Here is a 24,642-nt window from a genome sequence, read left to right as displayed (position 1 = left end):
TAGTCACCACCATAGTTCAGATTGTCATCATCTTTCACCCACATTGTTTCAATAACTTCCTAACTCTTGTCCCTGACTCAGGACTCTTCCAATTCTTATGCTTCCTAAACCCAAAATGTTTTATTCTACATTTTAAGTCTCAGCTTGCTAACCCATATCTCAACAAATTCTAGAGAGTATCTACATTAACTAGCTTATATACTAATTGCTTTTAGATTTCTTTAGAATTAAAAAAAAAATGAACCTTTCTGTTTCTCCATCAAAACTCTTTTTTTTATCACTTTCTTTCTTATATTTCCAGTTTTTTAAACCTACATTAATTCCTTCCATATGCTCTATGACTGAACTACTGTTTGTTGCTAATATATGATCTTCCATCCTTCATTTCTGTATTTTTGCACTCTTCATTCCTATTACCTTAAATGGTCTCTTTCCCTACTTCTGTCTTGAAATCTCTCATGTCCTTCAGTTATCCGCTATGCGTAAGGCTTTTTCTGTTCCCTTCAGGAGCTATTGCCTTCTTCTCTTAGGTAACCTTGTGGCTACTTTGCCTAGTATTTCTATATTCTTATATATATGTACTTGTTGCCTCACCTGATCTAATGCAGCCCCTTGATAATGAGTTGTTTTTCTTTTATCTATTTATGATTAATGACACATCTATGGCAGAACAGAGTAGGCACTTTACAAATATTTGTTTCTTTTCTTAACTGAGGACACCCACTCAGTTAGATTATTGATATTTCTGTAATCAAAAACTTAGGCTTTTCTTCCATAAAAATTATGATTTAAGAATCAACTTGTGCTGTGACATGTACTACAGTTCTATGTAAGGTTCTACCCTAACTGCCTGAATTTCAGGTAAATCATCAATTTACAAAAAAAAAAAAAAAAAAAGAAAAGAAAAAAAGAAATCCTTTGGTAAGCATGATCAACTGTATAAGTTATCATATGGATAAAGTAATATCCGGTAGACAAAGAGATGTATAATAACCAATGTAATCAGCTTGCACAGATCTTTAGGCAAAGTCAGTGCAATTCATGGTTGAAATAACTTAATAAAAGGTTAGCTCTCAAGAAGGAGGCTTGTAGCCATTATCCCCTAGTCACGTCCCAACTTTTAGCAGGAAAACAAGACAGTCAATTTGAATGTGATCATTGAAAAGTACTAACTAGCAAGAGTGCTTTAATCAAGTGCCTTTATAAGTGAAAGTTCCACTGTTGACTGGATCAATGAACAAGATTTATTTTCTTTTAAGTGAAGGTCAAGGTGAATTGAGCTCCTATTGCTCTATAGAGCTTCATTGTACCCCACAAAGACTCGAAACTTCTAAACTAGCAACTAGATTTGTAGCATAAAATTCCAAAATGATTATTTTCATAATGGGAATTTTTGGCTAGTCACAAACATTAACTTTAGTTCAAATGCCTTAAATTGTCATAAGAGTTATTGAAAACAATAATTGTTGTAAGTCAAATTTTTCTGTATATTTGAATTTCTTATTGTGGCTATGCCAATATTTGATTTGACCAATTTATTATCCTTATTATGGAATCATTTCCCAGATCTATCAAATGATGGAACTGAACTAAGGAATAACTGATGATTCTCCCAGTTCTAAAATTCCATGCTTCTAACTCATATTTCCATTGAAGGAGTCATGTAATAGACTTGCTTAACTAAGCTCATTTAAATTAAAAGATCATGCTTCTAGCTACTATCTGGAGATATGGATTCTATGTCCTACACTCAGTCTCCACAGAATTATTCTTTTTGCGTCTTTTCTGATGTTCAGAGAGCTCTGAGTAGTAATGTCTAAGCTTATCTCAGCTGGACTTCAGGGAGCAGTGAGTAGTAATATGTAGACTTATCTCAGCTGGAGCTAGGCCTACTTGAAGAAATGATTGATTTCTCCAATAGGCAGGGACCCAGCCATTTAGAGGTTTAGAAATTTTAGATAACTTCTATTCTCTGAAGAAATGGCCCTTCTCTTACTGTTGGTAGAAATTGCCTGTTTTCCCTCTATGTTTAAAGTATTTTTGACATTATAAAATTGTAAGCTGGGGCTTTAGAAAGATCTTCCCTGGGGAGTAGGGCACTAGAGAATGAATCACTAAGAAAGACTAGGAAGGAAGAGCTATTTAGTTGATCTTCTCTATTTGTACCTCAGATCGTATTTTTTTTCAAATGAAATGGTGTCATAGTACTTAGGGAGAGTTCAGCAACAATCTTCAGCTTTGAAAATAATGTATGATACTTAGTATTAAGGCTGTGAAGGGAATGTAAGAACATATGTATAGATCTGGAAAGAACCTTATAGCTCATCCAGTCAACAAATGAAACTCACACTTATTAAGCAACTGTTGTATACCAGAAACTGTGCTAAGAGCTTGAACTACAAACATAAAAGTGAATTTTTTAAAAAATCTCTGCTGAAAGAACTTATTGTTTTACTATTCTATTTATAATTAATTATTAAATTAGCATCTAGGTTTTTCTTCTCAATTTTCTCAAAAGACCCAAATCAGTCTCTGAAGGACATGACTGATTAGGAGGATTAACTTTAATTCTCAAAGAGTATGGTCTTCAGTCTTGGATAAAATCCCATCTAACTGAGTGATCTATCCTCTGTTTAAAGTACAAACATAATCCAGTTTTGTTAAATTCTTACTTTGGAGAAAAGAGCTTCTGTTCTTGTGACTCTCCCTTAGAGTTAAATGTGACCCAGCTCAAAAAAGAGAAAACCAACCAGAGTTGTTGGATGGAGTTGGATTCTCCTATCCTAACAGCTGGAAATGCAAAGTTTCATGATGAAGCTGTATTCTCAGCAAGAGAAATTGAAGATTCCTCACCTACCATTTCATTAAATGAATACCAATCAGGGTTCATTTTCATCTGTCAGGAAAATTCATTTTCTCTCTTTTTTTTTTTTCAGTCAAGTGCATTGAAGTTTAGTTGTTTAGTTGTTTTGTTTTGTTTGTGTATAAACATATTTATACAATTCTCTTGTTACACAAGAAAAATCAGATCAGAAAGGAAAAAAAAAAATTGAGTAAGAAAACAAAATGCATGTGAGCAACATCAGAAAATGTAAGAATGTTATGTTGTAATCCACATTCAGTTCCCACAATTCTCTCTCTGGGTGTAGATGGCTCTCTTCATCACAAGATCATTGGAATTGGCATCAATCATCTCTTTGTTGAAAAGAGTCACATTCATCATAAGTGATTGTCATATAATATTGATGTTTCTGTGTACAATGTTCTCCTGGTTCTGCTCATTTCACTTCACATCAGTTCAGGTAAGTTTCTCCAGGCCTCTCTAAAATCATCCTACTGATCATATCTTGTAGTTCCATATTCCATAGCATTCATACAACATAACTTATTCAGCCACTCTGCAACTGATGTGCATGCACTCAGTAGGAACATCCCCTTTCAAAAAATATTTTAAATTTTTAGATTCTCTTCGTGTAGTCTTTAGTTACCCAGAGAAATCACTAATGATCAATTTATTGATTGCCAACCAGATTAATTAATTTATTTTAGTATTAATTATCCAGAAACTCTATATCTTTGGGTTTGTAATTCATTGTACTGTCCTGAAGGAACTTTTATTCTACTGAGAAGAAAAGATGTACATTCATAGAGTGTAACATAAACTTTGTCCTCATTCTATCAACAAGAATTTTGCATTGAGATTAGGTGCTAATTTTGTTCTATTTTTTTTTTCTGTTAAAAACCTTGCTTAAGAGATACATTGAGAAAGCTTTTTTGCATGATTTTTAATGCAATTATTTATTATCACTGATTTTTTTTTTCCTTTGATCCTTTCATTGTCCAAAATGCCATTTTTGTGTCTTCACCTAGGTCTCATTAGTGAATAAAATTCCTAGTTGGGGGTGGGGGTGGGCTGCACTCATAGAGTTTAAGAGAAATATTCAAATTGGGCAAGAATTGGGAGAACTAATCTGCCATCCTTTTTAAAGTGATGAATTCTAAATATTAAGATAATTTCCAGAACAATATAAAAATTTAGCATAACTAGATAGAATGTTGTGCTGAAAGGTAATGTAATTTACAGTAAACTTAAAAATAAAAATTAGTGAATTTCATCTTAAAAATGAATACCACATTTCCAGAAAATCATTGATAAGCTAAAGAATAATCAGTGAAGAACAATCAGGCAATGCAAGGAAATCCCAACCAGATTATGCAGAAATGTGAGCACTTGAAAAGTTTATGGATAATTATCCTGGAAAAAGATGTGATTTGGGAAGAGGTTATCATGAAAATCATATCCAAATATTTGATGCACTGTCTTGAAGAAGGTAGATTAATCTTACTCAATGTGGCCCCAAAAGACAGTCCTAGAGGAAATAGGTAGAAATTATTAGAGCTATCTAAAAATGCAATATAAGCAATAAAGCAATCACTCATACCAAATATCTTTAAGGACATCCTCTACAAATCTTCTTAATGTGTACTTATAGAGAAGACACTGTATGAAATATAAATTCAATTATAATCTGAGGTCTATCTAACTCTGAGATTCTGTGTGTTTGAATTATACTAGGCAATTATGCATAAACAATTATTTACTAAATTGTTATAATTGTTATATCTAAATAATCAAAACAATAATTTTTGGCTCCAGCTTTGAGAATAAATACTCTAAGAAAGGAAATTATCTGATTCTTTTCCTAGCTAAAAAAATCTTTGATGACCATCATACTGCTTTTTTAGTGAGGCAATTGGAATTAAGTGACTTGCCCAGGTAAAAATAGGTCTTAAGTGTCTGAGGTCTGATTTGAGTTCAGGTCTTCCCCAGTCCAGGGCTAGTGATCTATTTATTGTACCATCTAGCAGCACCAATCTCTACTCCTAACCCTTCTCTTCCCCTAACCTTTCTTTCCCCCCAACCCTTCCCTTCCCTTCCCCTAACCTTTCCCTAACCTTTCCCTTCTCCTATTTTTCTCTTCCTTTCCCTTTCCCTTTCTTTCCATTCCCTTCCCTTCCCATTCCTTCTCTTCCTTTCCCTTCCCTTTACTTCCTTTTCCATCCTCTAGCCCTTCCTTTAACCCTTTCCCTAATCCTTTCCTTCCCTTCCAATGAATCTGAATCTCATCTATTTCAATTCACATTTTTAAAAATTAATTAATTAATATTATTATTTTGTTGAGGCAATTGGGGTTAAGTGACTTGCCCAGAGTCACACAGCTAGGAAATGTCTGAGACCAGATTTGAATTCAAGTCCTCCTGGCTTCAGGGCTGGTCTTCTATCCACTGCGCCACCTAGCGGCCCCCACATTTAATTTTCACATATTATTAAACTTGGGAAACTAATGTCTAAAATATTCAAGAGAACTTTCTAAGGTCACATAAAGAATAGATATAGCTATGAAAATAGCTAACTCCAGAACCAGCAATTGCTTTGCAAATAAAAACAAGTGAAATGTAGACTGCTAAATATGAAAACAAGGACTATTTTGGATCGAAGAAAATTCGGTAAGTCAATCAATCAACTGACAAGCATTTCTTTATTAAGTAACTACTACTACTATGTGCCAGACAAAACATGAAGCACTTAAGATATATGTATGGGGTAAAAAATACTTTCTTCCTTTTCTCAAGAAATTTAATTTTATGTATTTTTAATATTATTATAGCTTTTTATTTACAAAATTTATGCATGGGAAATTTTTCAACATTGACTTTTACAAAACCTTTTATTCCAAAATGTCCCCTGCTTTTCCCCATACCTTCCCCTAAATGGCAGATAGTCAAATACATATTAAATATGTTAAAATATATTTTAAATCTAATATGTGTATACTTATTTATACAGTTATCTTGCTGTACAAGAAAAAATAGGATTTAGAAAGAAAGAAAAAAAAAAACCTGAGAAGGAAAACAAAAATGAAAGCGAATAATAACAGAAAGAGTGAAAATTCTATGTGTGGTTCACGCTCATTTCCTATAAGTATTTCTTTGGATGTAGATGACTCTTTATTTCTAAACAATTGGAACTGGTTTGAATCATCTCATGGTTGAAGAGTGTTACGTCCATCAGAATTGATCTTTGTATAGTCTGGTTGTTGCCATGTATAATGATGTCCTGATTCTGCTCATTTCACTTAGCATCAATTCATGTAAGTCTCTCCAGGCCTCTCTGAAATCATCCTATTAGTCATTTCTTACAGAACAATAATATTCCATAACATTCATATATATTTATTCAGCCATTCTCTAATTGATGGGCAACCAATCAGTTTCCAATTTCTTGCCACCACAAAAAGGGCTGCCACAAACATTTTTGCACATATGGGTCCCCTTCCCTCATTTAAGATCTCTTTATGATATAAGCACAGTGATACTGCTGGGTCAAAGGGTATGTACAGTTTGATAACATTTTGAGTATAGTTCCAAATTGTCGGATTCCATAGAATCCAGATGGTTGGATTCTTTTCCAGTTCCATCAACAATGTATCAATATCCCAGTTTTCCCACATCTCCTCCAACATTCATCATCTTTTCCTGTCATCTTAGCCAAACTCAGAGGTTTATACTTGTATCTCAGAGTTATCTTAATTTTCATTTCTCTGATTAATAGTGATTTGGAGCACCTTTTCATATGACTAGAAATAGTTTCAATTTCTTCATCTGAACATGGTCTGTTCATATTCTTTGACCATTTATCAACTAAAGAATAGCTTGATTTCTTATAAATTTGTGTCAATTCTCTATATATTTTAAAAATGACACCTTTATCAGAACCTTTGAATATGAAATATTTTACCAGTCTATCGCTTCCATTCTAATCTTGTCTGCAATAGTTTTATTTGTACAAAATATTTTTAACTTAATTTGACCAAAATTATCTGTTTTGTTATTAGTAATGATCTCTAGTTCTTCCTTGGTCATAAATTCCTTTCCCCTCCACAGATCTGTCTGAAAGGTAAACTATTCTATGTTCTTCTAATTTGTTTATCATATATTCTTTATGTCTAGATCATGAACCTCTTTTGACCTTATTTTAGTATAAGTGTAGGTCAATATATAGATTCTGCCATACTAGTTTCCAATTTTCCCAGAAGTTTTTGTCAAATAGTGAATTCTTATCCCAAAAGCTGAAGTGTTTGGGTTTGTCAAACACTAGATTGCTATAATTATTGACTATTTTTTACCATGAACCTAACTTAATCTACTGATCAACTAGTCAATTTCTTAACCAGTACCAAATGGCTTTGATGACTGTTGCTTTATAATATTTTTAGATCTGATACAGTGATCCTTGAGTGGCCTTGAGATTCTTGACCTTTTGTTCTTCTAAATGAATTTTGTTGTTATTTTTTTCTGGCTCAGTGAAATAGTTTCTTGGGAATTTGATTGGTATAGCACTAAATAAATAGATTAGTTTAGTTAGTATTGACATCTTTATTATATTCACTAGATAATCCAAGAGCACTTGATATTTTTCCAATTGTTTGGAACAGCAAAAGCAAATGATTTATATGGACTTATTTTGTATCCTGCAACTTTGCTAAAGTTGTGAATTATTTCTAATAGCTTTTTAGTTGATTCTCTGGTATTCCATCATATCATACCCAAAGAGTGACAATTTGATTTCATCATTACCTAGTCAAATTCCTTTCATCTCTTTTATTCTCTTATTGGCAAAGCTAGAAATTCTAATACAATATTGAATAGTAATGGTGATAGTGGGCAGACTTGTTTCACCCCTGATCTTATTGTCAATGGTTTCAGTTTTTCCCATTGTATGCTTACTTATGGTTTTAAATAGATGCTATTATTTTAAGAAAAAGTCCATTTATTCCTGTACTCTCTAGTGCTTTTTTAATAGGAATGGATATTGGATTTTAACAAATGTTTTTCTTGTATCTATTGAGATAATCATATGTTTCTTGTTAATTTGATTATTGATATAATCAATTATGCTAATAGTTTCCCTAATATTGAACGAGCCTTGCATTTCTGATAGAAATCCTACTTGGTCATGGTGTATTATCCTGGGGATGATTTTATGTAATCTCTTTGCTAATATTTTATTTAAGAGTTTTGTATCAACATTCACCAGGGAGATTGGTCTATAATTTTCTTTCTCTGGTTTCATCCTACCTGGTTTAGATATCAGTACCATGTCTGTGTCATAGAAGTGATTTGGTGGGAGTCCTTCATTCACTATTTTTCAAATAGTTTATGTAGTATTGGATTTAATTGTTCTTTAAATGTTTGTTAGAATTCATATGTAAATATATCTGGTCCTGGGGATTTTTTCTTAGGGTGATGATTAATAGCTTGATCTACTTCTTTTTCTAAAATGGGACTATTTAAGCATTTTTTCCCTCTTCTGTTAATCTGGGCAAACTATATTTTTGCAATTATTCTTTCATTTCACTTAGGTTATCAAATTTATTGGCATGAAGTTGGGCAAAGTTAAGTATTGCTCTAATTTCCTCTTCATTAGTGGAAATTTTCCCTTTTCATTTTTCAGACTAACAATTTGATTTTCCTCTTTCCTTTTTCTAATCAAATTTATTAAAGTTTATTTTGTTGTCTTTTTCATAAAACCAACTCTTAGTTTTATTTATTAATTCAATAGTTTTTTAGTTTCAATTTTATGAATCTCTCCTTTCGTTTTTAGAATTTAAGGTGCACAGTGTGTGCTGGCCTTTGTGCTCTGCCTCCCTGCCTGTGCCTTTCCACCTCCTGTGTCTAACTTAAAAATACCCTTTCTGGCGATCTTCAAAATTATCTTCCGCTGGTAATTTTCTGAACTCCCAATATTCGTGTATTCTGCCAGTCCAGCACCAATTCAGAGGCTGAATTTCATAATTATTGTAATAATAGTAAGAGAGGTCAGAAAGAAAAGTGTATCCTCTCCACCACCTTGAATCCACCCCCCCCCAGAAATGCTTTTTACTATAAAGAAAATTGTATTTTAATTGGCAATGAAAATCTATGAACTTGTAAAGACTAAATATAAAATAATAAATAAAATTTAATAAACCATAATTGAGAAGGATTAGTGTTTGAGGGATCCAGAAAGCATTTATATAGAAAATAATACTTAAACTGAGTCTTGAATGAAGAAAAGATTACAAGAAACCAAGGTAAGGAGGAAATGTTTTGCAGATTTGGGGGCCAGGGCACAAAAGTACAGAAATAGGAGATGGAGTAATCACAGGAAGTGGACCAGTGAACACAGTGTTAAACTTGGAGTTCTGAAAACCTGCAATCAAATTGAGATACAGTTAACTTTGTAATTTGGGGCAAACCTCTTAAATTTGCATTGTTTCACATTTATTTCTGTACAACAATAATACTTAATTTCCCGTGTTATAAGGATCAAATTATAGAATATACGAATGACACTTTGCAAACCCTAAATCAATATTATTATTGTTGTTGTTGTTGTTGATGTTGTTAAGAGACCAAATCATTAAGGTCCTTATTAACTAGTAATCTGCAGAAAACTTGAGTTTCTCTTTATGTGCATTTTTCAAATACTCTTTAAGATCCCACTTTCTACTCCTCAAATTCTATGAATTCTTATTTCTTTCTGAGAGGTGTTTGAAGCAAGTGGTACTCTTAACCTCTCTTTCCACATTTTGCACCTTCTGATTGTGTCCAATCAAGAAGGCTGTCCCTCTTCTCCTCCTCTCCCAGGTATCCAAAATGGAATCATATAATCTATCTAAAATCTCCCCCTGCCTTCTGGTAGTTTGATGTTGATGAAATGGAGTCTGGTACTGAACTTTCTAAGCAATTAGAGCATTTAGCCCTCTGCAGTTTTTGAGATATAAACATGTTAAGGGATGGATGCCAAGTGAGCACTCGTACCTGAGCAAACAGATGGACTTCAGTCCAAATTCTAATCATTTCAAAGACAAATTTGTCTTTTACACCCTGTCCATGTTTCAGTTTTAATTTAAAAACCCGGTTAAATAGATAAGCTTCTTTTATATTCTGCCAAATCCAAGGATCACTCTTGAAACTGAAAGCAGGAGAATGTTTGTATGTGTATGGTAGGGAGTGGAGCATCTAAAAATAAATTTTCTGGATTCAGAAGTAGAAGAACAAGGCTTAAACCCCTGCTCTGATTTTCTGCTAATTATGATATTGGACCTGTCTCTTGATTTCTCTGAGGTTAAATTTTCAAATCTAGAAAATGTTTATAATAATCTATGTAGCCCATCAAATTTTTCATTCAATATAAACTCATTAAAACTATTACACATCCCGAACTGTACTTGTCTCAGGTAATACAAAGGCCAACAAAAGTAATCATTTTTTTTTGATATCAAAGAGATTACAACTTATTTGGGGACAACTCCTGTAAATATAATATAAAATAAAATAAAACAAATTATAATTGTTAAATATAAAGCAATTTTGATGGAGACAGCTAGCAATTGTGCTGTTGGCATCTTATAAAACCTCCTGTAGGAACTGGCACTGGAGCTGACACTATTAAAAAACCTGATTTGAAGAGCTGAGTGGTAGGATGAGATGAATGGATCATGATGGAAATTCACACGCATTAAACAACAGGTGAGTCAATTTGTCTGGAAACTGCAGGGCAATTTATGGAGGGTGAGGATCAATAAGATGGATTAAATGAGGGAGGATGGTAGAAAGACTGTAGAATAAAGAGAGTCTCTGAAAGATGGTGGTCTCTGAATGTCAAGTGTTTCTTATTTATTATATATTCAACTTTTCATATACTTGTTAATACATTACCTTTTCTATAAACTGCAAGTTCCTCAAGCATACAAATACATTTTTCCCATTTAAATCTCACCAATATTTGATGCTAATATTCCAGTTTTCTATGGATTACAGTTATTTTTCCATGATCAAATCACTAATATTTGTCAGAGATTGGATCTAAAGGTAAGGCTACTTTAAGCTAGAACCAATATCTTGTCCATTTGGATACTGTATCTCTAGGATAATCCTGGCAACAGGTCTTCCAGATCTCCTTTTTCCCCCCTTTTATTTCTCCATAATACATGCGCCTCTAATTCTCCAAAGAAAATACTGCCTCCTTACTTACTGAGAAAACTGAGTCATTTCACTATTTCTATTTCACTATTCTATTCATTATTTCACTGATTTCCTTTTCCCATACTTTGAGTGGTTTGTCTATCACTTTTCCCTTTCCCCTTGCCATTTTTGTCTCCCTAATTTGGCATAACAAATGGAGCTTTAACTCTCTCTTTGCAAGACCAATAGCTCCTTTTGATCCCTTAAACCTATCCCTTCCTCCCCCTCAATCAATATGCATCAATAAAATATCAGCATCATTAGGTGATAACATACTTTTTTTTTCTCTTTGTGCCTTAGTCTCAAGGAAATGTTTTCAATAAAATAGGGGTTTAGTAAATTAAAAAAAGAGAGACTAATTTACTTTAATTCATTTTCTTTCCGTATTGCATTGACTTTTTCATTTCATTTCATTCAATTCAATTGACTTTCAGTATTTATTTCTTTATTTTCTATTCCTGTAGTGTATTACCATGTTAATCATATCTATTATAATATTCACATTTTCATGTAATCTACATGTGTATTAGTGAGAGTTATCATATTATCATACAGGGAAATCTGACCTTATCACAAGAAAGATATATATTCATATAGTGGCTGGGTCACCCTGAATAAGTCACTTAACTTTATAAATGCCCTGGGTAACTAAGAGTCTAAGTGGACCAAAACAATGAGGTTTTGCACTGAAAAAGGGAATTTACTTATCCAAAAGTTCTTTTTATTTATGAATTACATAAACAGTTTTTTGTCCTATCTCTCTCCTTAACATGATTCCATCTCTTCTGCAGATCCTTTAAATTCCATCTTAAATGCCACATCTTCCAAGTTGCTTTATTTTTGAGAGATGTAACATAATATATAAAAGTGAATAATAATCCTAATGAGGATGATAATGACAAAGACAAGATGCAATGATTTATATTCAAGCACACTGCTCCTATAGTGATCCTCTCCTATTGCAGACACCTCTCCAAATTCCATTCATCAGTAAAGTTTGCAACCCTTCTTCTCTCAAGTTTTCCACTTAGGTTCCAGTTTTTTTTAGAATCCAGATAAGGAAGCATGATTTTACAATCCCACAAAGACATTGCATTTCTCATTGAACTCATATAAAGTTTATAACATTATTCTTGTTTTTAATTTCAAAAACATTTATGTTTTCCAATTATATGTATAGATAGTTTTCAACATTCATTTTTGAAAGATTTTGAGTTTCAATTTTTTTCTCCCTTTCTCCCTTACCTCCTCCCTCCCCAAGAAAGCAAACAATCTGATAGAGGTTATGTATATACAGTCATATTAAACATATAACCCAACTCTACTGAACAACAAAGAATCCTTTTGTAGTTTCCTCCTTGACTATGTAATGGAATATGCTTCTCAATGTAGAGCTGTTCAGTCACAGAAAAGACATCATGAGTTTTAGAAATCTGCAGGTCTTGGCTCTGATCACAGAAATCTCTGTAGTAACAGCAGAAGGTAAAAACAGAATTGGCTGGAGTCTAGCTCTTTTCCCAGCAGACTTGTATTTGAAGTGGTTAAGGTAGCATAAGGCTAAATAGCATTGATTGGGTGAAGTTTTCTCAGTTTGAGACTAAGTCACATGATCCTTATTTCCAGAGCCTGGTTAGACCCTCAGGAAGTTACAGGAAGTGACATGACCCACAGGGAGCAGACACCATTGGTGACCATTGGTCAAGGATGATTATGTCCATTTAGTCTATCCAATGAAAAGGCTTGGGTCTTTTGCTTTTTAAACCCTGACAAGCTGGAAGCTGGTCAGGTTTCAGAACATGATGGGAGCTGGGATAGCTCCCAGGTGTGTGTCTGGCCTCTCCCTGCAGAGACTAAATAAATGCTTTCTCTTTGTACCTGAAGATGTTTCTGATTAGTTAATTTGGGAAAGGGGTACCCTCCCATACAAGGCCAAGGAGAAAGTTAAACAAAGAAACAAGAAATGATAAGGAATCCTGCATATTGGCGAGTTTAAATGAAGTACATAGTGGAGAATGCTGAATTTGGAGTCAGAACAATATTTGAACTTGAAACTAGGCCCTGCTATTTAATTACTCTTGGCATGATTTAAACAAGTCTTTGAAACTCTGGGTCACAGTTATTTATAATTTTTAATTTGTCCAAAAAAGGGGAGGAGGGATGATAGGCAAGATGACTTGTAACACTAGTTATGTTGCTGGAACTTGTTTATTTTACAATTTGAATACTTGTGTGTGTTCAATGTTTAGCATTTCTTTTTTTGTATAGGCACTAATTTAATGTCCTAGGAATGAATCATATTATAAATTGAATCCCTTTTTTTCTCCTATTATCCTCTACTGTTGAGTATTCCCCCAGAATTAACCAATAATTAAAAATTTCCCCAATAATCCAAGTTGGCTTAGAGAACCCAAGAGTATGAGGACAAGTTGCATCTCATCAATAGCTTCACTTACTAGGAAAGAACTAATCCAAAACAATGTCTGGGAACATAACAAGAAGTTGTGCTGGACCTCATCCCCTGTGATCCCAGCAATCTGTTTTCCCAAAGATAGATTTGGTCTTCAGCCTTCTATTAACTATTCTCATTCTCATAATGTGAATGACTTTTCAGCCACTCTGTCTTCATTCTTTTGTAGTGTTTCTTATCTTTCTTGGATTTATTTCACTTCCAAAATTATAGTTTCCATGACTTTTTCAATTTCATTTTCCTAAATTTAAGCAGTCTGGTCTTGCTTTTTTAATAACAGTTTGGAACATGAAGAGATCAAATTGCCCTCAATGTACTACTGATTTTTACTTTGGCAACTAGTTCTTCCTTGTTAATGACACACAGTAGTAAAGGTTCTTTTTGTTGCATCCACTAACCTATTAAAGAATGAAATTATTATCATCAAGAAATAATATATTAGTTATTTTGCTTTTGGCAGACAGAAAGTGCCAACAGATGTCTGGATAATTGAAATCTCCCATCAGTACCATATCATGCTTCCATGTCAGATTTGTAATCTGTTTCCCTATCTCCTCATCAGTTGTTTTTTTTCTCCTATTCCCAAATTGGTCCACATTCTATTTCCTTGACGATATTACTGATTTTTCTTTCCATAGATCTTCACTCACATGACCTCACCTTATTTACATCCTGTTGTGCCTGGATGTTTCTCACATAACTATACATCCTTAATAGCTAGTGTTATTTTACCCCAAACACCTGTTTAATTATTGTGTTTGTATTTTAAAAATTATATATACTTCTTGAGGAATGTTCAAATTAACAGGTGCATCCTACCAAGAATCAAGGGTATTATTTATGTAAACATTTCTTCTTTGCAAGTTGATATAGCAAAGAGAGCTCTAAAAATAATCTAAGTTCCAGTTTTGTCCTAAATACTTTCTAGCTTTATTATCTTAGCCAACCCCCCTTTCTTCTCTTAGCCACTTTCCTCATCTTTAATGTAGAGAAAATAATCTCTATCTTACAGGATTCTTGTGAAGATGAAATGAGAGCATATATGAAGTGCTTCATGAATATTAAATTCCCATGTAATTATTAGCCATAATCATATGTGTTATTAATTATCATTGCACTTTATTTATTACACTTTGTGGTGTGTGTGTGTGTGTGTGTGTGTGTGTGTGTGTGTGTGCTGTCATATGAGGGAATGAATTTTGTTGTTGACTCCTTTCTTGAAATCTTCCTGGTGATATCTATTGGCATTCTCTACTACTACTCTTCTTAGAACGCTGCAATTATGTCCTGATCTCTATGAAATCTAGCCTGGCAATGAAACCATGTTTTCTGCATCCTTCTTTCTCATTTTAAAGCCCACTTTATCTGATTTGTATGACTCCAGGCAAACATTCATTTTGAAACCCTCTTGCAAGCCCTTCAACTATGGCCATAAAACTGCCAGTCTTATTTTTTAAGCCTTGTTCCAATCATTCCAATCATTTCCTAAAAAAAAAAAATCTCCTTAACCATATGGTCATGTACCAGATGCACATCTCCCTTCTGAAATTTCAAACTTCCATCAGCTCTAGTGATGAAATTATCACTTTTGCCTCAAGAGTCTTCAATTGCTTGCTTGTACTTAAATATCCCTAGTGATCCATTCAAGGATTCTTCTGGTAGTAAAATGTATACTACAGTGAATTACTAGCAGTTAGTATTTCTAATCATTTAATTAAAGAAATTATGGGGGATCCCCCATAGTATCTTATCACAATCCTAGAAAGATCATGGATTTCTTTATTGTTAAACGAGATCAATCAGATCACAAATGATACCTCTCAATTCTTATTTGATGATCTCTCTTTAATGATATCTGTGGATCCTCAAATCATTCTTTAAAGTTAGTTATTCATTTCTCCTCTGAATGTCTAGCTTCTCTGTAGTGTTACAGCAATTCATGCTTATTATTTATTTCATTTTACTAATGTCTTCTGTTTTTCCATAATCTTTTTCTTTTATGAATTCCCTTTTTCATATAAACTACCCAAAAGTTCATTCACTCACAAAAAATCATTATAAAAAATAAAACAAATAAAATCTATATGGATTGACACTGTTATCTTGTTTCTACAAATTTCCATCTCTCCACTGAAGGGAAGAAAGTATGCATTTTCAACTCTTCTGAGACTTTTATCTTCATTAAGAGGAGGAGAAAGGGAACACGTATTTATTAATAACCTATCATGTGTCAGGAACTATGTGCTTTACACATATCTTGTAACAAGCCTGTGAGGTATATTATAATATAATCATTATTTTTATATATATATTTGATATATATTTGATGTATATTTGATATATATATTATATATATCATATATACATCAAATATATATATATATATATCAGGAAAACAGAGGCAGAAGGAAAATATCTGACTTTACTAAACTTATACTGTTAGTATCTTATATCAAATTTGAACTCAGATATTTCTGAGTCTATATCCAGGACTATTTGCTATGTAACACCAGTTGACTCTAAGCTATACAATATTCTTTGTCAATCTGTTGAATTAGGCAACACTAAATTTTATATTATCATTACTTATTGTATTAATTTTGCATGTTCATATAAATATCCTATTATATATGTGCACGCATACATGCACATGCACATAAACATGCACACACATGTAAATATAGACATATATAATCTTAATATTCATTGTTTCTTATATTTCAGTGCCATTCCATCACATTCATTGAAAACAATTCATTCAGGCATCTCACCATTGATGGATACCTATAATTATCTATCTATCTATGTATCTATACATCTATCTGCCATCTATTTTAATATCTACCTATAAATTAATTAATTTAGTTTAATATTTATTTACATGTTTATCAATTTCTTTGTGTTGCCATCTAAAAAAATACAGCAATTAGGAACCTTTTGATTTATTCATGATGTTTATGCTTAATAGTGGGATGCTTAAATCAAAGCATATGGATTTTTTTTTTTGTACAACAGAACAACTTTTAAAGTGGTTGGACTAATTCATCATGCATTAATTATTATGTGGGTGTGTCTGTTTCCAGTTCTTTCAATGATGACTATTTCCATCTTTCATCATCTACAATATGATGGATAGGATGTGATATTTCAGTTTTACTTTTAATTTACCTTAATATTAATGATATACAGTCATATGTTTTAGAATTTTTTCACATTTTTGACATCTTATGAGTTTTAGTGTAGACTTTAATATTAGGTATTTGTTAATATTAAAAAAAAAAATCTTGGGTACCATATCCTTATGTAAAGTTAGTCTATGTTAGAAATTTATATTCAATAGACACGGACTTAATGATGATGAGAATAAGTTTATTACTCCTCAAAACATTGATTCAAATAAGACATAAGTGAAGAGGAAACTTGTAATAGGGAGAAAATACTCAACAACAGATGCCATTATCACAGCAATAACAAAGAATGACAGAAAGACAAACATGTAAGATAGAGCATCACGAATTTGGCAAAGTCAATTCCTGACTGTTCAGCCAGAGGGAACTCCCAAATCAAAAAGTTGGTTTGAAGTGAACCCCAAAGAGGGAAAATCCCAGGCAAAATCATTCACTTCTTGGAAGAAGTCCAAAGTGTCTACCACACTGTGGGGTTTATATAGTCTGAGAACAAAGACTGTACTATGCCAAGTTTTTTATTTGATAAATGACCCCCTGGACAGAATAGCTTCCCAGATATGGGGGCTTCCACCAGGGGGAGTAGCTAATTCATTCCTTTAAGTCAGCTGGTTTCACTCAGGGAACTGTTCAGGTTTCCAGGTGAAAAATACACATGCCAAGGCTCAAAGGAAAGTTTTAAATCAAGCACAAGGAAAAGTGGCCAGCTTTGCCTGTGCCTCCCCGTGTATCAAAAAAATTGCTAGCACACCCTTCTGTTCTCAATACAAAGTTATGCAAAGGGGTCTTGCTGACATTCATGGGGATTCCTTACAATCACAGAAAATACTCTAAGGACATGGCTGAAACCTACTAATATTTCTTACACCTTACAAAAGATAGTTGACACATTATTCCCAATAGAGTATTTCTCTTTTTACCAAGGCTATATTCAGTTAATTCAAGATAAAAATAAAAGAAAATTTTTAAAAAAGAAAACAAAATAAGTTACTTTACAATTTCATGAACAGAACTTATACATTTTATCTTTTATGCTACATTCTGGTCATTGTTTGGATAAGAATTTTTATGTAAGTTACAGTTATGAAAGATGTGTTCATCCATCTTCCTTAATTTTTTTCTACTAAAAATTTGACCTGTATTTGTCAAGTATTCATTTGAAACATACTGTGGCATATGTTATAATCATGTAACTTATGCTAAATCATTTCCCAATTTTCCCTATGGAACATATGAAATTGGAGTTTCTTTCTCAAGCATTAATTCATAGTTTTTTTGACAAATTTTATGAATATTGGATTATTGAATCTGATTATTTTATATTGAATGAATGAAAAAAGAACCAGATGAATAAATGAAAAAAATACTTATTATTAGCCAAAAATAATTCTATGTTTTGTTGATACAACCAAATCAATGAAGAGGTGATAGAATAATTTGGTTCCTGGCAAGTGAAGGTACAAGCTCTCTTATGAGACTTTCCTGTGTTGGCGTTAGAAGTTCACATTTCATGTTTAGGAAGAAATGGAAGGACAGTATTCAGTTGATTGGGTTTAGAAAAATCATAATGGACTTATTCTAGAAAGGTGAAAGATGATTTATCAGAATCCATAGACCCAAGGAAGAGAGACTGAGTTCCTTTGCAGGGGAAGAGAGGATGGCTAAAGGCAAGAAGAATTTTTTTTTTTAAATGACCACTTTCTTATCTAGGCTTTGATGATTTGAAAGATAATAATAACACAAAATAATTTTGACAATAACAACTTTGTAACCTAATTTGAAATTCAGAAGAGCTCATCTCTTTATTCCTATTTGGTTCACTATTTCACTGCTATTTAGTACTTCTAATTGGAGATGTGTGTGTATAAGAATATATATATATATATATACATACATACACACATGTATGTGACATATGCATATGCAAATATATATTCTATACATTTCTAACATATACACAATTAAAATGGATGAGAAATTCTATTGTATGCATAGATATTTATATATATTTATATATGCATATGTATCAATATAAAATAATATATCAATGTGTATATACAAAAACACATAAATACACATAATTAGAAACGTATGGTAATTGATCTTCCTGAATCTGTCTAATATTTTGTTCATTCCGCCTATATGTATATATGCATGATGATTACTATTACTATTATTAAATATTTTTCTATGAAGTGCCCATTTATGGGACAGTATTAGACTTTGTCTAACCTACTACTTTTTCTATTTCATGATTTCATCCAAGCTATTGCAATACCTGCAATGATTTTCCCTCTGTCTCTTTATTCCTCTGAAGTGTTTCCTTTTACTTAAAAGACAAGTTCAAATAGCATCAATTCTATGACACTCAAACTCATGCAACATTTCCTAATTAAATTATGGGGAACTATCTCAACTATTATCCAGGCTAACATGGCCTATCCACCTGAAATCATTTAATCTCAGTATTTCATCACTCTACCTCTTTTGGTTCACAGACAATTCTTTGTTCACATCCTGTGTTCTTGTTCTTCACTCTTTATCACTGGAAATACATTACACCCTGTTCACACCTGACATATTACTTCCCTGCTCACAAACAGTAGATAGTGAATAAAATTGAATTAATTAATTGTTTGTTTGCTTATTTCCTTATGTATTCATTCATTTATGTATGTCTGTCTGTATGTATGTTTGCATATATCTTCGAATTGCCTCCATGGAGATGCTACTCTTTAGTTCTATAGAGAAAACAATGTTTCAGGTCTTGTCTGTTGGAATTCTTGTTCTCAAAACACAGCCAGGTGATAAAAGTTCAGATCTTTTATTATCTCCAATATAGCCCGGTTAGATTAGAGCCCATCTCTCTGCTTGGTTCCAAGAGCTCTTGCCGCTTTGTCCTTTGCTTCTGCCTCTGCTTTCTTCAGCCTCCAGAGCCAGAACCAAGTTGAATCTGTCTTGCCTCGGAGAGAGCTTCTGGTGTAACTCTGCTGAAATCTCTCAAAGTGCTCTGTGTCTGCACCAGAGTGCTCCTCTCTAATCCAGCTGAACTCTCTTCTGCGACCAGCCAGCCAAGTGGAATTTATTCTGGAATAGCTCTCTTTTCACTGGCCTTATATCTGACTCTTCTGAGAGAATGGGATTATGGGTTTTCTCCCATAGTGCTCTCTGGCCCTAAGAGCTTTAAGGGAGGTGTGAATTCACAAAGTTACAAAGTTTACTTTGTGAATCTCCCATACTTGTGAACTCTGATGAGTAAAGGTGTAAACACAAGCATTGTACTAATTAGTTCTACTTAGTACCTTGTTTCAGGTTCTGGCCCAAAACATCTTCTTGTAAGATCAGATCAACTCTAATTAGTTAGCAGTTTGTAAAGATTCCAACACTTGTCATACAATAACCTTGGTTGAATGTACTTGCTACCAAGAAAGATCTTTCCTGGTGTAACAAGCTTGGGATCATTAATTGTTCTTTATAATTTCTATAAAGTATTCTTGCTTACATTATTCCTCATTTGTAACACTGGGAACAAATCATTAACAATCTCTGTCCCTGTCATATACACAATATATTCACATATGTGTTTATACACATATATTCATATATGCATACACATATTTATATAGTATGTATAGTACATGTGCATGTGTATATATGTATGCCCGTGCATACATATGCATACATAGTACGTAGGTAGCTAGCTAGATTGAAAAGATAAAGAGACAGAGACAGAGACAGAGATAGAGACAGAGAGACAGAGAGACACACAGAAAGAGAAACTCTCTAAAGGATATCCATTCTGATAGATATTGAAATTGGGGAAGTGGGCTACCATCAAGTAGCTAGTTATTGGGACTAGTTGTGGTCTTTACTATTTTTAAACTATATTACTTCCATCCATTAAGTTTACATGCTGACCAAACTGGAATATTACTTGTAAATTGAAATTAATCTTTCATTTACTTACTCCATAAATTTGTCTAAATAATTCTCTATTCCTAGAATAAAAAAAAACAAACAAACAAACAAAAAAAGAAAACTATAACTTCAGCTATTAGAAAATTAATCTTCCTTTTTTTTTTGGATGTCATTGACTCTTTTCCCCCAATATTTTATTTTTACTCATTTCTTTTCATATTCATTTATATAATTGCCTGAATTAGTATAATACCAGCTTCCTGAGGGCAGATACTTAATTTAATGTCTTTGGATCACCATCATACACAAATAAACTGCACAGAGACAGAGATATCTTGCTTTCTCTGAGAATCACTTTGCTGGCACAAAATAGACACTTATGAATGTTTAATGTTGTTAAAACTTAATTGCCTTTTAAACAAAAACACATGCTATCAAATCAATTTTCATCAATTCAAATATTTAGTAAAAACCTACTGTGCACTAGGAAGTTTGTGAGCCACTGGAAATGCAAAACCACAAATGAAATAGAAATTTTATCTTAAAAAAATAATTATAACTTTTTATTGACAGAACCCATGCCAGGGTAATTTTTTACAGCATTATCCCTTGCACTCACTTCTGTTCCGACTTTTCCCTTCCCTCCCTTCACCCCCTCCCCCAGATGGCAAGCAGTCCTATACATGTTAATATGCCACAGTATATGCTAGATACAACATATGTGTGCAGAACCGAACAGTTCTCTGTTTGCACAGGGAGAATTGGATTCAGAAGGTAAAAATAAGCCGGGAAGAAAAACAAAAATGCAAACAGTTTACATTCATTTCCCAGTGTTCTTTTTTTGAGTGTAGCTGCTTTTGTCCATCATTGATCAGTTGTAACTGAGTTAGATCTCTTTGTCAAAGAAATCCACTTCTATCAGAATACATCTTCATACAGTATGGTTATTGTGGTATATAATGATCTCCTGGTTCTGATCATTTCACTTAGCATCAGTTCATGTAAGTCTCTCCAATCCTTTTTGTATTCATCCCTGCTGGTCATTTCTTACAGAACAATAATATTCCATAACATTCATATACCGCAATTTACTCAACCATTCTCCAATTGATGGGCATCCATTTTTCTGTTTCTAGAACAAGGTATGCTTGAATTCTTTATACATCTTTATAGCAGAAATATAGTTCCCAAGATTTCTTTTTACATTTTTAGATTTCACTGCCACTGCTTACCCTCAGCCTGCACCTAATCTAAACCTGTCCCCACCCTCGAGCAAAAACAGACCTTTCCTGGCAAATTTCAAGGAATGTCTTCTCTTTTGGTCTTTATTTGTGAAGTTTTTTTTTTTTTTTCAGTCAAGCCTTAATTCAGAGGCTTGTAATGAAATGGATTCTGAGAGATTCTGCCTCTGAGAGAGGCAGCTATGTGCCTCCTCTCCACCATCTTGGCCGGAAATCCCAGCTGTTAACTCTCAAAATTTTATATCAAGGATCTTACATGCTACTGTGATTGTCATTTGTTAGCATAAAAAGAATCATATTCCAGTGGTGTGTAGAAGGAGTAGAAAGAGGGAACAACAGTCAAAAAATTGTCTCCATTGTATTTTCCCAAAAAATGTTATATAGAATAAAATATATAAAATAAAATTCAGATAATAGTCTTGATGACCTGCAAATATACATGATTCTAGGCATGTATTATGACTGTACCTCATGTTGTAATTCTCTCCTTTCTCATCTTCATCTCCTAGTTTCCCTGAGTAACTTCTAATTTTAACTAAGGCTTTACTTTCTACAAGAAGCTTTCCCAATTCTTTATGTTAATGTTTTGACTCTGAGATATTCTTTTCAATTTATTCTGTATAAATCTTGTGCATACAAAATCATGTTAGGCTACCTCTCCTGATAGAATCCTTATGAACAATATTTTTTTTTGCTTTTTTTTCTTTCATTAGGACCTTTACAATTTTCAGAATATAGCAGTGAATTCTTTAAATTAAATATTTGTCTATTTGAGTTGAGTATTTTGATTGAGGGAGATTTAGATGACTAGTTGAAATATAATTCTCATGGAAAGAGCTCACCATCTCAGCTTTATGCTTTGGATATTCAGTTTATTTACGTCTCTTGGTTTCTATGTCCCTATAAGCAACTGGTCTCTTGCTGTTTGGGGGAAGTGGCAAGCAACATGGCTGGTGAATATGCTTCTCAGATTATAAATTTGTTTAGTATAGTTGCATTATTTGGAACCATCAAGGAATTTGAATAGAAAACCTAGGCCTGAAAGAGATGCCTTTCCTTCTCTGGAAATCACATCTTGACCAAAGGAAAATTGATATATATTCAGAGCATGTACATATACATGTATAGCATATAGCATGTACATAGCTAATTACCCATTCTGCTATTACGTTCTATTCATTTTCCTATGAAATATTTCCTATAAATATTAACCATTTAAGTTTTGGGGTGATATAAATTGAGCAAGAATAATGAAAAGAATAACTAGCCTAGTGAACAAGAAAAATCACATAGAATTGATCAGGGTAGAAACCTTTCTAATCTTTCTACCCAATGAATTCATTTTCCTTTTAGCATCATACTACCCAACTTAAAAATCTTTAATCACCTATTGGATTTTTTTTTTTTTGGATAACTCTAGCTCTTTCATAGTCCATCTTCCAAACCATATTTTTTCTTAACTCCATAGTATTCTACTCATATGGTAACAGTATTTATTTCCTCATGGAGCCTCAACCTTCTACTTTTATAGTATGTAAAACTAATTTAGCAATAACCTTGCTGTTAAGCACTGTATTTTACCTAACCGATTCATATGATATTCTCCTACTTTCCCAAAATAATACATAAGAATTTTTAAAAGTGGATATCATTTTTCAAAGTTTTTTAGACTCAAGAAAGATTTTGAATTGTCCTTTTTTGGTTATTTAAAATAAAATGCAATTGTTTATTATTTACCTGGTAGTAATGAATCATTTCTATTAGGATTGGTTTGTTAGAATCAAAAAAAAAAAAAAAAAGCAAAGGGGTAGTCTATATGTCTTCATCACAGGATTATAATATTCTACATCATTATTATATAAAATTATTCAAGTTAACATTAAATTTAGGCACAGTTTAAAAATCTTATAAAAATGAACTTGAGTTTACAGTATTTTATCATTATACTTCAAATATTTCACCCTTTTCTAAAAGTTAAGTTTTCTAATAGAAAATAGAAAAATCCTGAAGTTGCTTGGCAGAAAAACAAATTGATGGAGAGGAAGAAAAGAAAAGATCTGGAAACTGCAGATAAACCTGGTTTGGTCAGTATAATCAGTGAATGAGTGAAGAATGTCATGATGAATGTCCAAGGAACTAGCTGAGATTGAAAATGCATAGGGAAGTAATGGTTTTGAAAGAGCTAGAATGTTAATAAAGACAAGCTTCTTTTTTTTTCTCAATTCATATTTATATAGATTTTTAAAGAATTATAGAATACTTTTTACATAGTAGCCTTTTGAGGCATATCGTGCAAATATAATTGACCTTGCCCTATACAAATGTGGAAAGAGAGAGAAATTGATTTACCTAAGAAATCAAAACTAATATATCCTTGTATCATAGCATTTCAAGCTAGAATTGATCATAGAAACAATTTATTCTAAATCAGTTCTTTGCAGATGAAGAAACTAAGGCACAGTAAATTTAAATTAGTTACCTAAAATCTCAGAGATAGTTAGAACCACTACAAAGATTTGATTCTATCCCATCTTACTCTATAGTCATTGTTCTGTCCATGAGAACACAATGCCTTTAAGCAGGACATGTATATTAATTATTAGTTATTTGGTTTATTTTCCCTACTGTTATTTTCTTATACATGTTACTTTATTGCTGAAGAGAATTACTATTATAGAAATTTTTTCTTACAATCCAGATCCCTTCCTTCTCCTCCACTTAAATTCATAGAAATTTAACTGGATCACTGAGAGTTTGTGAA

This window comes from Antechinus flavipes, chromosome 2 (genome assembly GCF_016432865.1).
Source record: "Antechinus flavipes isolate AdamAnt ecotype Samford, QLD, Australia chromosome 2, AdamAnt_v2, whole genome shotgun sequence".
NCBI lineage: Eukaryota > Metazoa > Chordata > Mammalia > Dasyuromorphia > Dasyuridae > Antechinus > Antechinus flavipes.
The sequence above is the reverse complement of the archived record's forward strand: the minus strand, read 5'-3'. Positions refer to the sequence as shown.